We start from the raw sequence: 19,597 nt of genomic DNA, 5'->3' as shown, positions 1-19,597 counted from the left end.
TGAGCCACTTGTATGGTATTTCGTCTTGTTTGTATGTATTTTTTATTGAGCCACTTGTATGGTATTTCGTCTTGTTTGTATGTATTTTTTATTGAGCCACTTGTACGGTATTTCGTCTTGTTTGTATGTGTTTTTATTGAACTATTTGTATGCCGTTTGTGTAATTGTGAATTACAATATAAAATGTAGTTTTGTTGTTTGTAAATTGTTACAAGTACATTTTATAAGCTTATCAATAAATCTGTGAAACGCGGAGATAAATAATAAAAAATAATAAATAATAACAGTTAGATAACATATTACATACTTGATGATAAATAATAACAGTTAGATAACATATTACATACTTGATGATAAATAATAACAGTTAGATAACATATTACATACTTGATGATAAATAATAACAGTTAGATAACATATTACATACTTGTTGATAAATAATAACAGTTAGATAACATATTACATACTCGATGATAAATAATAACAGTTAGATAACATATTACATACTCGATGATAAATAATAAAAGTTAGATAACATATTACATACTTGATGATAAATAATAAAAGTTAGATAACATATTACATACTTGATGATAAATAATAAAAGTTAGATAACATATTACATACTTGATGATAAATAATAAAAGTTAGATAACATATTACATACTTGATGATAAATAATAAAAGTTAGATAACATATTACATACTTGATGATAAATAATAAAAGTTAGATAACATATTACATACTTGATGATAAATAATAAAAGTTAGATAACATATTACATACTTGATGATAAATAATAAAAGTTAGATAACATATTACATACTTGATGATAAATAATAACAGTTAGATAACATATTACATACTTGATGATAAATAATAAAAGTTAGATAACATATTACATACTTGATGATAAATAATAAAAGTTAGATAACATATTACATACTTGATGATAAATAATAAAAGTTAGATAACATATTACATACTTGATGATAAATAATAAAAGTTAGATAACATATTACATACTTGATGATAAATAATAAAAGTTAGATAACATATTACATACTTGATGATAAATAATAAAAGTTAGATAACATATTACATACTTGATGATAAATAATAAAAGTTAGATAACATATTACATACTTGATGATAAATAATAACAGTTAGATAACATATTACATACTTGATGATAAATAATAACAGTTAGATAACATATTACATACTTGAAGACTATTGAACTTTCAAGTTGAAATAAAATTGCTCTTTATGACGTTACTGCAAAATCACCTGAAGCAAACTTCATGTGTATTCTCAATCGATGTTTTGTAAATCGTTAAGTTTAAATTAAATAATCTCGTTACCAGGCGCAGAAGCCCCAGGCCGAAAATCGATTAAAATAAAACTCATATTAAATACTCTCGCCACAGGTGACACTCAGAGTGTATTTTCACCAGGGTGGACGGCCTAAAACTTTATCTCATGAGTCAAAGTAATTACTCTCGTTACCACCAGGGACGGTAGGAAATTTCGGTAGTCAAATCACTAGATAATTGTATTTCTGTAGACGAAAACACGAACCCGGCGGGTTTACAATGAAGGAACTCAACTAAACAAACTATGAATTCAAGGTATAATTAAAAGGTATATTCAGTTTGCTATACTGTTGGTAACTTTGATTTTTGGTGTTACTCAAGGCATGTAGTTTTCTTTGACCTCTAGAGTTACTACGTCACAATTTTGGTTATAAGTTTATAGTGCCCGATCCAGAATTTTTCGCAATTTTCTTATTTGACTACATGTAAAAATTAATTATGTGACTACACAAACACACACACACAGCGATATGTTTACGGATTTACAACGCTAATATCATGGGTTCGATTCCCCTCGGTGGGCTGAGCAGATAGCCCGATGTGGCTTTGCTATAAGAAGAAAAAAACACATAAAACACACACACACATTATTTCAGTGGTAATAATACCACCTATCATGTATCTTTCATATCTCTCCTATCTAATAATATTTAACCCTTTAGATTTATTTGTTTCTAACAGAAGAAGGAAATAAATGAGCGAATATTCTGACTCTGGCACATCCTGTTGACAACAACAGTTTAAATATTGTTTTTCTATGTTTAATTTTCACTCCAGGCACAGCAGTGTCTGTTTAAATCTGATTATTATGGGATAACAGACGTACTTAAAACAGGCTAATGTTTGTTTAAAAAATAAAACACAAGAGCCTACGATTCCGGGGTCAGTGTAGTTAGGTTTCTCATAGCTTACATTTATAGCCCTAAAACGGGCATGCGCACTTCAAAAACACTGACGTTGCATGTACGAGTACTATATGTGTTTATCGGCAGTGGCAAACAAAAGGTAGGAGATCAAAGGTCACTTCGATATGATTTTCTCTGAACCAACCAAATCAACGGGGTTTTAGTTAAGAACCTACGCAATAAACAGAAGGTCCCTTTGTGGTGATGAAAGTGCCCAACAATCATTACTTACACGCTTAGATTGAAAACAACAAAACAAATAACCAAATTTATTACGTTTATTCATCAATTTACATAGAGGTAAACATATAAATATTATAAACATTTAATACAAACTTATACGCGTATCTTGTAAACACTATGTAATTCTATGGTGTTTGTTATAAACATCAGGCAATTCTCTGGGATTTATAGAAAACACGAGATAAATCCATAGGGTGTGTAGTAAACACTAGGTATTTTTTAAGGTGTTAATAGTAAATACTAGGTAATTCTCTGGTATTTCTATTAAACACTAGGTAATTCTATATTGTGTATAGTAAACGCTAGGTAATACTATAGTGTTTGTAATAAACACTACGTAATTTTATAGTTTTTGTAGTAAACATTAAATAATTCTATATTGTGTATAGTAAACACTAGGTAATACTATAGTGTTTGTAATAAACACTACATAATTTTATAGTTTTGTAGTAAACACTAAATAACTCTGTAGTGTGTGTAGTAAACACTAGGTATTTCTATGGTGTTTGTATAAAACACTAAGTAATAATATATTTGTGTAGTAAACACTAGGTAAATCTACGTTATTTGTAATAAACACTAGGTATTTCTTTGTGTTTGTAGTAAACACTAGATAATTCTATAGTTTGTGTAGTAAACACAAAGAAATTCAGTGGTGTTGGTAGTAAACACTATGTAATTCTAAGGTGTTTGTAATAAAGCTAAGTTATACTCTGGTGTTTCTAGTAAACAGTAGGAAATTCTCTGGTGTTCGAAGTAAGCACTATATAATTCTATAGTGTCTGTAGTAAACACTAGATAATTCTATAGTTTGTGTAGTAAACACAAAGAAATTCAGTGGTGTTCGTAGTAAACACCAGGTAATTCTAAGGTGTTTGTAATAAAGCTAAGTTATACTCTGGTGTTTCTAGTAAACAGTAGGAAATTCTCTGGTGTTTGAAGTAAGCACTATATAATTCTATAGTGTCTGTAGTAAACACTAGGTAATTCTATGGTGTTTGTAATAAACACTGGGTCATTCTCTGGTGTAGTAATAAATACCAGGTAAATATTTAGTGTTTGTACTAAAAACCAAGTGATTCTCTGCTGTTGTAATAACACTAGATATTTCTACAGTGTGTGTAGTAAACACCAGGAAATTCTCTGGTGTTTGTAGTAAACATCAGGTAATTCTCTGGGGTTTGTAGTAAACACTAGATAATTGTATAGTGTTTGTAGTAAACACTAGGTAATTCTGTGGTGTTTGTAGTAAACACTAGATAATTGTATAGTGTTTGTAGTAAACACTAAATAATTCTATAGTGTTTGTAGTAAACACCAGGAAATTCTCTAAACACTAGATAATTGTATAGTGTTTGTAGTAAACAATAAATAATTCTATAGTGTTTGTAGTAAACAATAAATAATTCTATAGTGTTTGTAGTAAACACTAGGTAATTCTGTGGTGTTTGTAGTAAACATCAGGTAATTCACTGGGGTTTGTAGTAAACAATAAATAATTCTATAGTGTTTGTAGTAAACACTAGGTAATTCTCTGGTGTTTGTAGTAAACATCAGGTAATTCACTGGGGTTTGTAGTAAACACTAGATAATTGTATAGTGTTTGTAGTAAACAATAAATAATTCTATAGTGTTTGTAGTAAACACTAGGTAATTCTGTGGTGTTTGTAGTAAACACTAGATAATTGTATAGTGTTTGTAGTAAACAATAAATAATTCTATAATGTTTGTAGTAAACACAAGGAAATTCTCTGGTGTTTGTAGTAAACACTAGATAATTGTATAGTGTTTGTAGTAAACACTATGTAATTCTTTGTTGTTTGTACTAAACACTAGGTAATCTATATTATGTGTAGTAAACACTAGGTAATTTTATGGTGTTTGTAATAAGCACTAGATATTTCTATAGAGTGTGTAGTAAACACTGGGTAAATTCTCTTGTGTTTGTGGTAAACACTAAGTAATTCATTGAAGTTTGCAGTAAACGCTTGGTAAATCTCTGGTGTTAGTTGTAAATACTGGGTAAATCTCTGGTGTTAGTTGTAAATACTAGGTAAATATCTGGTGTTAGTTGTAAATACTAGGTAAATCTCTGGTGTTTGTAGTAAACACTAGGTACAACTCTGGTGTTAGTTGTAAATACTAGGTAAATATCTGGTGTTAGTTGTAAATACTAGGTAAATCTGTGGTGTTAGTAGTAAACACTAGGTAAATCTCTGGTGTTAGTTGTAAATACTAGGTAAATCTCTGGTGTTTGTAGTAAACACTAGGTACAACTCTGGTGTTAGTTGTAAACACTAGGTAAATCTCTGGTGTTAGTTGTAAATACTAGATAATTGTATAGTGTTTGTAATAAACAATAAATAATTCTATAGTGTGTATAGTACACACTAAGTAATACTACAGTGTGTGTAGTAAACACTAAATAAGCTAAACCTCAGGGCACATTGAAATATTGTTAATATATTAAGATGTGTTTCTGAAAACTCCTACACAGTCATCTAGAGTAGAACCATGAAACTTATTTGTTTTACCACAATTGTTCACCATAATTGGTTTTATGAACTATTATGTGACTACACGATAAAAAGATAAAATATTACACGCTTATTTATAACTATTAGTAAGTACAATAATAATGTTGTGTTATAAATTCTTCTTTTAAGAGTCTGATAACTACATGACTTAAGTAAAAATTATAATAATTATAATTCACTTATTTAATTTTGTTTACACCATAACAGTTGTTCTTAATAGAAGTACCACTAACACGTCAGTCATATCTGACGTTAGCCCTATAACCCTTGACATTAGGCTAAAGATATCTTCGGTATGAAATGTGGCAGCTGTGTTATAACATCTTCTCCTTTAGTTTCACTCACGAATCGTTAAATGAGAGAAAATTAGGTAGTTTAGTGAAACGTTAGAGAATTATTCAGATAAGAAAAAGAGAACTGCTGATGTCAAATCGAAAACGTGACACCGACAAGCCCGACCTCAGATAGGGTAAAGGTCAAAGCATCACAGAAACCCAAAATCTTCAAACTAATCTCTTCAATTTGACTTGTAACTCGCTTAATTAGACATTCACATAAAATAACTAGAAAATAAAGTTGTATTATTACATAACAAAGACAGTCGGCATGACCACGAGTAATACAAGAAGTACGTCCCAAAGTAAAGAGACGTATCATGACAAGGAAGCGCGTTCTTACACAACATATGAGGTGTAGTTGAATTTAACTAGATACAGGGTAAATAAAGCAAACCGAGCCTAGTTCTCTTAACATTCCACTGACTTAATAAAACTAACTTAGCTGTGTATACTTGCCTTCAACAAATATCTGTGTTAATAATATTAAGAATACAAGCCAGCGGTAACTGTCTCCAACATGATACTGTATCAATAATATTGATAATACTAACCAACTGTAACTGTCTCCAACATGATACTGTATTAATAATATTGATAATACTAACCAGTTGTAACTGTCTCCAACATGATACTGTATTAATAATATTGATAATACTAACCAGCTGTAACTGTCTCCAACATGATACTGTATTAATAATATTGATAATACTAACCAGTTGTAACTGTCTCCAACATGATACTGTATTAATAATATTGATAATACTAACCAGCTGTAACTGTCTCCAACATGATACTGTATTAATAATATTGATAATACTAACCAGTTGTAACTGTCTCCAACATGATACTGTATTAATAATATTGATAATACTAACCAGCTGTAACTGTCTCCAACATGATACTGTATTAATAATATTGATAATACTAACCAACTGTAACTGTCTCCAACATGACACTGTATTAATAATATTGTTAATACTAACCAGCTGTAACTGTCTCCAAAATGATACTGTATTAATAATATTGATAATACAAACCAGCTGTAACTGTCTCCAACATGATAGTGTATTAATAATATTGATAATACCAACCAACTGTAACTCTCTTCAACATGGTACTGTATTAATAATATTGATAATACTAACCAGTTGTAACTGTCTCCAACATAATATTGATAATACTAACCAGCTGTAACTGTCTCCAACATGACACTGTATTAATAATATTGATAATACTAACCAACTGTAACTATCTCCAACATGATACTGTATTAATAATATTGATAATACTAACCGCTGTAACTGTCTCTAACATGATACTGTATTAATAATATTGATAATACTAACCAGCTGTAACTGTCTCAAACATGATATTGTATTAATAATATTGATAATACTAACCAGCTGCAACTGTCTCCAACATGACACTGTATTGATAATACTAACCAACTGTAACTGTCTCCAACATGATACTGTATTAATAATATTGATAATACTAACCACCTGTAACTGTCTCCAACATGGTACTGTATTAATCATATTGATAATACTAACCAACTGTAACTGTCTCAAACATGATATTGTATTAATAATATTGATAATACTAACCAGCTGCAACTGTCTCCAACATGACACTGTATTGATAATACTAACCAACTGTAACTGTCTCCAACATGATACTGTATTAATAATATTGATAATACTAACCACCTGTAACTGTCTCCAACATGGTACTGTATTAATCATATTGATAATACTAACCAACTGTAACTGTCTCCAACATGATACTGTATTAATAATATTGATAATACAAACCAGCTGTAACTGTCTCCAACATGATACTGTATTTATAATATTAATAATACTAACCAGCTATAACTGTCTCCAACATGATACTGTATTAATAATATTGATAATACTAACCAGCTGTAACTGTCTCCAACATGGTACTGTATTAATAATATTGATAACACTAACCAGCTGTAACTGTCTCCAACATGATATTGTATTAATAATATTGATAATACTAACCAGCTGTAACTGTCTCCAACATGATACTGTATTAATAATATTGATAATACTATCCAACTGTAACTGTCTCCAACATGATACTGTATTAATAATATTGATAATAGAAACCAGCTGTAACTGTCTCCAACATGATACTGTATTAATAATATTGATAATACTAACCAGCTGTAACTGTCTCCAACATGGTACTGAATTAATAATATTGATAATACTAACCAACTGTAACTGTCTCCAACATGATACTGTATTAATAATATTGATAATACTAACCAGCTGTAACTGTCTCCAACATGATACTGTATTAATAATATTGATTATACTAACTGGCTGTAACTGTCTCCAACATGATACTGTATTAATAATATTGATAATACTAACCAGCTGTAACTGTCTCCAACATGATATTGTATTAATAATATTGATAAAACTAACCAGCTGTAACTGTCTCCAACATGACACTGTATTAATAATGTTGATAATACTAACCAACTGTAACTGTCTCCAACATGATACTGTATTAATAATATTGATAATACTAACCAGCTGTAACTGTCTCCAACATGGTACTGAATTAATAATATTGATAATACTAACCAGCTGTAACTGTCTCCAACATGATATTGTATTAATAATATTGATAATACTAACCAGCTGTAACTGTCTCCAACATGATACTGTATTAATAATATTGATAATACTAACCAACTGTAACTGTCTCCAACATGATACTGTATTAATAATATTGATAATACTAACCAACTGTAACTGTCTCCAACATGATACTGTATTAATAATATTGATAATAGAAACCAGCTGTAACTGTCTCCAACATGACACTGTATTAATCATATTGATAATACTAACCAACTGTAACTGTCTCCAACATGATACTGTATTAATAATATTGATAATACAAACCAGCTGTAACTGTCTCCAACATGATACTGTATTTATAATATTAATAATACTAACCAGCTATAACTGTCTCCAACATGATACTGTATTAATAATATTGATAATACTAACCAGCTGTAACTGTCTCCAACATGGTACTGTATTAATAATATTGATAACACTAACCAGCTGTAACTGTCTCCAACATGATATTGTATTAATAATATTGATAATACTAACCAGCTGTAACTGTCTCCAACATGATACTGTATTAATAATATTGATAATACTAACCAACTGTAACTGTCTCCAACATGATACTGTATTAATAATATTGATAATAGAAACCAGCTGTAACTGTCTCCAACATGATATTGTATTAATAATATTGATAATACAAACCAGCTGTAACTGTCTCCAACATGATACTGTATTAATAATATTAATAATACTAACCAGCTGTAACTGTCTCCAACATGATACTGTATTAATAATATTGATAATACAAACCAGCTGTAACTGTCTCCAACATGACACTGTATTAATCATATTGATAATACTAACCAACTGTAACTGTCTCCAACATGATATTGTATTAATAATATTGATAATACTAACCAGCTGTAACTGTCTCCAACATGATACTGTATTAATAATATTGATAATACTATCCAACTGTAACTGTCTCCAACATGATACTGTATTAATAATATTGATAATAGAAACCAGCTGTAATTGTCTCCAACATGATATTGTATTAATAATATTGATAATACAAACCAGCTGTAACTGTCTCCAACATGATACTGTATTAATCATATTGATAATACTAACCAACTGTAACTGTCTCCAACATGATACTGTATTAATAATATTGATAATACAAACCAGCTGTAACTGTCTCCAACATGATACTGTATTTATAATATTAATAATACTAACCAGCTATAACTGTCTCCAACATGATACTGTATTAATAATATTGATAATACTAACCAACTGTAACTGTCTCCAACATGATACTGTATTAATAATATTGATAATACTAACCAACTGTAACTGTCTCCAACATGATACTGTATTAATAATATTGATAATAGAAACCAGCTGTAACTGTCTCCAACATGACACTGTATTAATAATATTGATAATACTATCCAACTGTAACTGTCTCCAACATGATACTGTATTAATAATATTGATAATAGAAACCAGCTGTAACTGTCTCCAACATGATATTGTATTAATAATATTGATAATACAAACCAGCTGTAACTGTCTCCAACATGATACTGTATTAATAATATTAATAATACTAACCAGCTGTAACTGTCTCCAACATGATACTGTATTAATAATATTGATAATACTAACCAGCTGTAACTGTCTCCAACATGATATTGTATTAATAATATTGATAATACTAACCAGCTCTAACTGTCTCCAACATGGTACTAAATTAATAATATTGATAATACTAACCAGCTGTAACTGTCTCCAACACGGTACTGTATTAATAATATTGATAATACTAACCAACTGTAACTGTTTCCAAAATGATATTGTATTAATAATATTGATAACACTAACCAGCTGTAACTGTCTACAACATGATACTGTATTAATAATATTGATAATACTAACCAACTGTAACTGTCTCCAACATGACACTGTATTAATAATATTGATAATACTAACCAACTGTAAGTGTCTCCAACATGGTACTGTATTAATAACATTGATAATACTAACCAGCTGTAACTGTCTCCAACATGGTACTGTATTAATAATATTGATAATACTAACCACCTGTAACTGTCTCCAACATGATACTGTATTAATCATATTGATAATACTAACCAACTGTAACTGTCTCCAACATGATACTGTATTAATAATATTGATAATAGAAACCAGCTGTAACTGTCTCCAACATGACACTGTATTAATCATATTGATAATACTAACCAACTGTAACTGTCTCCAACATGATACTGTATTAATAATATTGATAATACGAACCAGCTGTAACTGTCTCCAACATGATACTGTATTTATAATATTAATAATACTAACCAGCTATAACTGTCTCCAACATGATACTGTATTAATAATATTGATAATACTAACCAGCAGGTAGAATATCACATCTATGATTCATTGTGTCTAATTCAGTGTAGAATGTTACAACAGTGATTAGTTGTTTCTAAATCAGAGTGAAGAATGTTGCAATAGTCATTAGGTGTGTATAATTCAGAGTGTATAATATCACAAGAATTAGTTGTGTCTAATAAAAATTGCAGAATATTCTGATAGTGATTAATTCTGTGTAATTCAGATTGTAGAATGTTACAACAGTGATTTGTTGTGCCTAATTCAGATTGTAGTATGTCACAAAAATGATTGGTTGTCTTTAATTCAGTCTTTTAAATATCACAACAGTAACTTGCTGTGTCTAGTTCAGAGTGTTGAATATTACAACAGTGATAAGTTAGGTCTAATTCAGTTTGTAGAATGTTACAAGAATAATTCCTTTTGTCTAATTCAGAATGTAGAATATCACAACAATAATTACTTGTGTCTAATTCAGATTGTAGAATATGACAACTATGACTGCTTGTATTTAATTCAGAGTGTAGAATGTTAGAACAGTGTTTAGCTGGATCTAATTTACCTTGTAGAATGTTACAAGATTAATTATGTGTGTCTAATTCAGAGTTGAGTATATCATGAAAATGATTGGTTGTCTCTAATTCAGGGAGCGGAATATAACAACAATAATTAGTTGTGTCTAATTCAGATCATGGAATATCATAACAATAACTAGTTTTGTCTAATTAAGATTATTGAATATCACATGAATAATTAGTTGTCTGCAATTAAAATTATAAAACATCACAACAATAATTAGCTGTTTCTAATTCAGATTGTGGAATATCAAAAAATTAGTTGTGTCTAATTCAAAGTGTGGAATATCACAACAGTGATTAGTTGTATCTAATTCAAATTGTAGAATATCACAACAATGATTAGTTGTATCTAATTCAAATTGTAGAATATCACAACAATGATTAGTTGTGTCTACTTCACATTGTAGAATATTACAACAGTGATTAGTTGTATCTAATTCAAATTGTAGAATATCACAACAATGATTAGTTGTGTCTACTTCACATTGTAGAATCTTACAACAGTGATTAGTTGTGTCTACTTCACATTGTAGAATGTTACAACAGTGATTAGTTGTATCTAATTCAAATTGTAGAATGTTACAACAGTGATTAGTTGTGTCTACTTCACATTGTAGAATATCACAACAATGATTAGTTGTGTCTACTTCACATTGTAGAATGTTATAACAGTGATTAGTTGTGTCTACTTCACATTGTAGAATGTTACAACAGTGATTAGTTGTATCTAATTCAAATTGTAGAATATCACAACAATGATTAGTTGTGTCTACTTCACATTGTAGAATGTTACAACAGTGATTAGTTGTGTCTACTTCACATTGTAGAATGTTACAACAGTGATTAGTTGTATCTAATTCAAATTGTAGAATATCACAACAAAGATTAGTTGTGTCTACTTCACATTGTAGAATGTTACAACAGTGATTAGTTGTGTCTACTTCACATTGTAGAATGTTACAACAGTGATTAGTTGTATCTAATTCAAATTGTAGAATATCACAACAATGATTAGTTGTGTCTACTTTACATTGTAGAATGTTACAACAGTGATTAGTTGTGTCTACTTCACATTGTAGAATATCACAACAATGATTAGTTGTGTCTACTTCACATTGTAGAATGTTACAACAGTGATTAGTTGTGTCTACTTCACATTGTAGAATGTCACAACAGTGATTAGTTGTATCTAATTCAAATTGTAGAGTATCACAACAATGATTAGTTGTGTCTACTTCACATTGCAGAATGTTAGAACAGTGATTAGTTGTGTCTACTTCACATTGTAGAATGATACAACAGTGATTAGTTGTATCTAATTCAAATTGTAGAATATCACAACAATGATTAGTTGTGTCTACTTCACATTGTAGAATGTTACAACAGTGATTAGTTGTGTCTACTTCACATTGTAGAATGTTACAACAGTGATTAGTTGTATCTAATTCAAATTGTAGAATATCACAACAAAGATTAGTTGTGTCTACTTCACATTGTAGAATGTTACAACAGTGATTAGTTGTGTCTACTTCACATTGTAGAATGTTACAACAGTGATTAGTTGTATCTAATTCAAATTGTAGAATATCACAACAATGATTAGTTGTGTCTACTTCACATTGTAGAATGTTACAACAGTGATTAGTTGTGTCTACTTCACATTGTAGAATATCACAACAATGATTAGTTGTATCTAATTCAAATTGTAGAATATCACAACAATGATTAGTTGTGTCTACTTCACATTGTAGAATGTTACAACAGTGATTAGTTGTGTCTACTTCACATTGTAGAATGTTACAACAGTGATTAGTTGTGTCTACTTCACATTGTAGAATGTTACAACAATGATTAGTTGTATCTAATTAAATTGTAGAATATCACAACAGTGATTAGTTGTGTCTACTTCACATTGTAGAATGTTACAACAGTGATTAGTTGTATCTAATTCAAATTGTAGAATATCACAACAAAGATTAGTTGTGTCTACTTCACATTGTAGAATGTTACAACAGTGATTAGTTGTGTCTACTTCACATTGTAGAATGTTACAACAATGATTAGTTGTATCTAATTCAAATTGTAGAATATCACAACAATGATTAGTTGTGTCTACTTTACATTGTAGAATGTTACAACAGTGATTAGTTGTGTCTACTTCACATTGTAGAATGTTACAACAGTGATTAGCTTCATGTAACTGAGAGTGTGAAAGATTACAACATTGATTAGTTGTATCTAATTCAAATTGTAGAATATCACAACAATGATTAGTTGTGTCGGCTTCAGATTATAAAATAACAGAACAATAGATAATAATAGTTACAAACGTCGCTACAATTCAGACTTACAACACTTAATAATAGTTACAAACGTCTCTACACTTCAGACTTACAACACTTAATAATAGTTACAAACGTCTCTATAGTCCAGACTTACAACACTTAATAATAGTTACAAACGTCTCTATAGTCCAGATATTCAACACTTAATAATAGTTACAAACGTCTCTATAGTCCAGACTTACAACACTTAATAATAGTTACAAACGTCTCTATAGTCCAGACTTACAACACTTAATAATAGTTACAAACGTCTCTATAGTCCAGACTTACAACAGTTAATACTAGCTACAAACGTCTCTATAGTTCAGACTTACAACTCTTAATAATAGTTACAAACGTGTCTATAGTCCAGATATTCAACACTTAATAATAGTTACAAACGTCTCTATAGTCCAGACTTACAACACTTAATAATAGTTACAAACGTCTCTACAATTCAGACTTACAACACTTAATAATAGTTACAAACGTCTCTATAGTCCAGACTTACAACACTTAATAGTTACAAACGTCTCTATAGTCCAGACTTACAACACTTAATAGTTACAAACGTCTCTATAGTCCAGACTTACAACAGTTAATAATAGTTACAAACGTCTCTACAATTCAGACTTACAACACTTAATAATAGTTACAAACGTCTCTACAGTTCAGACTTACAACACTTAATAATAGTTACAAACGTCTCTATAGTCCAGACTTACAACACTTAATAATAGTTACAAACGTCTCTACAGTTCAGACTTACAACACTTAATAATAGTTACAAACGTCTCTACAGTTCAGACTTACAACACTTATAATAGTTACAAACGTCTCTATAGTTCAGACTTACAACACTTAATAATAGTTATAAACGTCTCTATAGTTCAGACTTACAACACTTAATAATAGTTAGAAACGTCTCTATAGTCCAGACTTACAACACTTAATAACAGCTACAAACGTCTTTACAGTCGAGACATCCAGCAATTAATAGTTACAAATGTCTCTGTAGTCCACACATTCAACAGTTAGTATTAGCTATTGATGTCTCCACAGTCCAGACCTCCAACAGTTGATAACAGTTACAAACATCTCTATAGCCCAGACATTCAGGAGTTAATAATATTACAAACGTGTTTACAGTCCAGATATTCAACAATTAATATTAACAATAAAGGTCTCTACATTTCAGATTTACCACAGTAAATAATACCTATAAACGTCTCTACAATTTAGACTTCCAACATTTAATAATAGTTACAAATGTCTCTAAAGTGCAGACTTCCAACAGTTAATAATAGTTACAAACAGTCTCTACAGTCTATACATTCAACAGTTAATACTAACTAGAGATATCTCCACAGTCCAGACTTTCAACAGTTAATATTATCTACAGTCCAGACATTCAATAATTAATAAGTTACAAAGTTTGTATAATCCAGACATTCAACAGTTAATAAGTTACAAAGTCTGTATAGTCCAGACATTCAACAGTTAATAAGTTACAAAGTCTGTATAGTCAGACATTCAACAGTTAATAAATTACAAAGTCTGTATAGTCCAGACATTCAACAGTTAATAAGTTACAAAGTTTGTATAGTCCAGACATTCAACAGTTAATAAGTTACAAAGTCTGTATAGTCCAGACGTCTATTCAACAGTTAATAAGTTACAAAGTCTGTATAGTCCAGACATTCAACAGTTAATAAGTTACAAAGTCTGTATAGTCAGACATTCAACAGTTAATAAATTACAAAGTCTTTATAGTCCAGACATTCAACAGTTAATAAGTTACAAAGTTTGTATAGTCCAGACATTCAACAGTTAATAAGTTACAAAGTCTGTATAGTCCAGACATTCAACAGTTAATAAGTTACAAAGTCTGTATAGTCCAGAAATTCAACAGTTAATAAGTTACAAAGTCTGTATAGTCCAGACATTCAACAGTTAATAATAATTTCGAATGTCTATACAGTTGAGATATTCAACGAACAACAGTTAGAAATGTTCTGAGATATCTCTATCTTTTGAATCCATTTTTCTTAGATATTTTCCTCGGACATTTCTATTCTATTTTAAAATAAGATTATATTTATTTTCTCCTGTTTTATTTTTAGGCATTTTTAACAGACTTATATTTGTATCCTATATTTTTATGCATTTGTTTACATATTTATATTTCCATCTTCTGCGTTTTGAAAGTACATTGCTGAAAGGTCTAGAAAAATCGTTGTTTTGCATTTCAAACAAAATGAGTCGTTTTCAGGTAAAACTATATTAAATATTGGCATTCGTTAATTATTTCATAGTCCTCAAAATGTGGTCTGTTGCTTTTGTTCGCGAAGCTTTCAATCAAGTCACTCCACATAGTTCAAGTTTATACGCATATAAATACATGGAATGTTTGTGAAGATACAGCCTCGGGTTAGATATAAACGTGCCAGGCGAATTTTACCAAAATTACAACTTCATGTTCTGGATTCCAATTTACTTTAGCTGAGTGAAGTAGCTGTACATGTTCGCACTTAGCCCTGAAGGCAAGGCGGTTTCCCTGTTTCTCTGTGAATCCTGGATCAAACTTCTCTTCCCCGAAGCGACAGATTAGACACATAAACCCTTTCACTGTGCAGATGAGACGCCCCGCCCTGAGGAGGTTGCCGCGCCCTTTCCTATACTTGTAGGTCAGAAGAAATAAAAACTTACCGATCTACAGCTTGCTAAGCCTAAATTACAACATAAGAAGACACAACAGTCTTTGAACAATGAGAATTTCATCAGTGTTAACTTTAAATACACAATTCCAACAGCTTGCTAAGCCTAAATTACAACATAAGAAGGCACAACAGTCTTTGAACAGTAAGAATTTCATCAGTGTTAACTTTAAATACACAATTCCAACAGCTTGCTAAGCCTAAATTACAACATAAGAAGGCACAACAGTCTTTGAACAGTAAGAATTTCATCAGTGTTAACTTTAAATACACAATTCAACAGCTTGCTAAGCCTAAATTACAACATAAGAAGGCACAACAGTCTTTGAACAGTAAGAATTTCATCAGTGTTAACTTTAAATACACAATTCCAACAGCTTGCTAAGCCTATATTACAACATAAGAAGGCACAACACATAAGTGTTAACTTTAAATACACAATTCCAACAGCTTGCTAAGCCTATATTACAACATAAGAAGGCACAACAGTCTCTGAACAGTAATACTTTCATAAGTGTTAACTGTCAACATACACTCCCATACTGATATCATACTTGTACACAAATTGGTACATAAATAATATAAACGTTTAGGCACAAAACAAGCGAGTGCTGATAAAAAAAATCATAATAGTGGATAGGAGATCGATCGTTTGTTAAAGATTAATGAAACTGTACCTCTAGATAGAACTGTTTTTATTTACTAATTATTTTATTCTATGAAATATTTCCACAATTCTGTCCCACGCACATGTAAACAGATTAATGTATGTGCTACTGTGTTCAGAGTTCGCGTTTTTCATGCTAAAGTGATAAAAAAAAAACTATAAATATTCTACACCTATTTTTACTTCCATACGTTTTAACTACATTAATGTCACGGTTACTTCCAATTGAATTATTTTTATTTATTCTTTTTATTTTAGTTGTTTAGCGCACTGAGCTAAAAACGTGCTGTGCAATGATCCACAATGGGTATCGAAACCCGGTTTCGTTAAAAGCTTATTGATAAGTCACTTGGGTGATTTTTTTTTCACTTTAATTCTAAAGTTACCAAAATGATTACTGAATCACTGTTCAGATAAAGCTGGAGTGATACCAAACTTTCATTACATTGTTGGGTTTGGTAAGCCCCCCAGTGGCTCAGCGTTATGTCTGCGGACTTACAACGCTAAAAATCAGGTTTCGATACTCGTTGTGGGCAGAGCACAGGTAGCCCATTGTGGAGCTTTGTGCTTAATTTAAAACAACAACAACGGGTTTGGTAAATGAATGAAAACTCTCTTGGGGTTTTCATGTTCTGTAACACTAATCTTATCTCAAAGCTAGCCTCTAGACGTGCTGAAATAAGTTATACTTGCAAGCTCTATTTGTAAATCTTAGTTTTATGCCTTTCAAAATATCGCTTACCATTGATCAGGCCCGGCATGGCCAAGCATGGGGTCGCGGGTTCGCATCTCCGTCACGCCAAACATGCTCGCCCTTTCAGCCGTGGGGGCGTTAAAAAGTTACGGTCAATCCCACTATTCGTTGGTAAAAGAGCAGCCCAAGAGTTGGCGGTGGGTGGTGATGACTAGCTGCCTTCCCTCTAGTCTTACACTGCTAAATTAGGTACGGCTAGCACAGACAGCCCTCGAGTAGCTTTGTGCGAAATTCAAAAACAAACAAACCATTAATCAACTAAAATAAATGACACCCTCTAGCGGCGACGTATTTCCAAATCTCAATTAAATATATGTATAAAATAACGACATGTTTAACTCTATGATGGTCATAATACAACGTAAACTACGAAACTCAGGCCTAAAGGAATTCAACAGAAAGAAAACTAGCAAACAATAACACCATTCTACAGATTACGGTGGTGGTAGAGGTGCGGGGGCATGGTTGTATCTTGGGTTTCACGGTATCTATCGAAGTAGAGCGTAAAAGCGGTTACAAGGTTTAGATGGTTTAACCTCAAACCCACATGCCATAAAACAACGATAGGACGTTTGAAAACGAAGACAAAACCATAACATTAGAAAACAAGCCTTCTTGCAAGGCGTTACAAAAATTGGATTTTAAGCTCAACTTGTTTGTCGAATCTCGTGACGCAAATACGAAACAAAAATTATATTTGTTTTTACATACCAGGACATAATTTTAACAAGTGAAAAACTTAAACTTACTCACTGACAAGTAATGTGACTTCACACTTTCCAAATCTGTGCTGCAAACAATGTTTCTCATGTGTAAATCTTCCAAAAACAACGGAATGTCTACCCAGCCATAAATATAACACGTGTAAACTCACATTTTATCACGTTGAGTCACATTAAAGCTAACAAAACATGGGTTTATTGTCTCACTTTTATAAAACACGGACACACTAGAAGTATGAAAATTGTATCTCCGTAGAAGTTCTTGTCACACAGTTACAGGAAGTCACCATAGCAGGTTCTGGCTCGAACTGAACTCAGGACACACAAAGCTCACCCTTAAGAGCTACCCTCCGATTCCCATTAGCTGATTCTACATCTCTACCCTCGAGGTAGGGTGGGGACGGCAGGCGTGGTAGTCAAGGTCGGATACACTCCAGTGAGCTCGATTCAAGGCCCTAAGCAGGCGCATGTTCTGTGCAGGCCAAAGGTTGTCAGCGTCGTCTTCTGCTGAGAACATCACCTTGAAATGAACATCCGCTTCTTAAGACTTACTTTCAAAACACCTGTCCACTAGAGAATACCCACCAGACAATTCAGCTTCTATATTAACACACCTGTCCACTAGAGAAAACCCACTTGACAATCTAGCTGCTACATTAAAATACCTGTCCACTAGAGAATACCCACCAGACAATCCAGCTTCTATATTAAAACACCTGTCCACTAGTGAATACCCACTTGACAATCTAGCTGCTACATTAATACACCTGTCCACTAGTGAATACCCACCAGACAATCTAGTTTCTACATTAAAACATCTGTCCACTAGTGAATACTCACTTGACAATCTAACTTCTACATTAAAACACCTGTCCACTAGTGAATACCCACTTGACAATCCAGCTGCTACATTAATACACCTGTCCACTAGTGAATACCCACCAGACAATCTAGCTGCTAAATTAAAACACCTGTCCACTAGTGAATACCCACCAGACAATCTAGTTTCTACATTAAAACACCTGTCCAATAGTGAATACCCACCAGACAATCTAGTTTCCACATTAAAACATCTGTCCACTAGTGAATACCCACTTGACAATCTAACTTCTACATTAAAACACCTGTCCACTAGTGAATACCCACCAGACAATCTAGTTTCTACTTTTAAAACATCTGTCCACTAGTGAATACCCACTTGACAATCTAGCTGCTACATTAAAACACCTGTCCACTAGTCCACTAGTGAATGCCCACCAGACAATCTAGTTTCTACATTAAAACACCTGTCCACTAGTTAACACCCATCATAAAATCTCGCTTCTACATTAAAACACCTGTCCACTAGTGAATACCCACCATACAATCTAGCTGCTACATTAATACACCTGTCCACTAG

The 19,597-nt window shown here is 31.5% G+C and overlaps 1 protein-coding gene and 1 long non-coding RNA gene across 3 annotated transcripts in view; one reads left to right on the top strand and one right to left on the bottom strand.

The window, feature by feature from the left end:
* LOC143247856 (uncharacterized) overlaps positions 1 to 19,597 on the top strand; it is a 393,539-nt gene that overhangs the window by 102,757 nt on the left and 271,185 nt on the right. The gene's annotated exons all lie outside the window — the stretch shown is intronic.
* LOC143247855 (uncharacterized) lies at positions 1,110 to 18,956 on the bottom strand. The gene is made up of 3 exons (XR_013026730.1): positions 18,226 to 18,956; positions 17,465 to 17,695; positions 1,110 to 1,926 (listed from the first exon to the last, which is right to left on the bottom strand). It is a non-coding gene; the product is annotated as an uncharacterized LOC143247855 (long non-coding RNA).

The sequence above is a fragment of the Tachypleus tridentatus genome, chromosome 3 (genome assembly GCF_004210375.1).
Source record: "Tachypleus tridentatus isolate NWPU-2018 chromosome 3, ASM421037v1, whole genome shotgun sequence".
In the NCBI taxonomy this organism is placed as follows: domain Eukaryota; kingdom Metazoa; phylum Arthropoda; class Merostomata; order Xiphosura; family Limulidae; genus Tachypleus; species Tachypleus tridentatus.
Note: the sequence above shows the minus strand (reverse complement) of the source record. Positions and strands in the feature narration are given on the sequence as shown.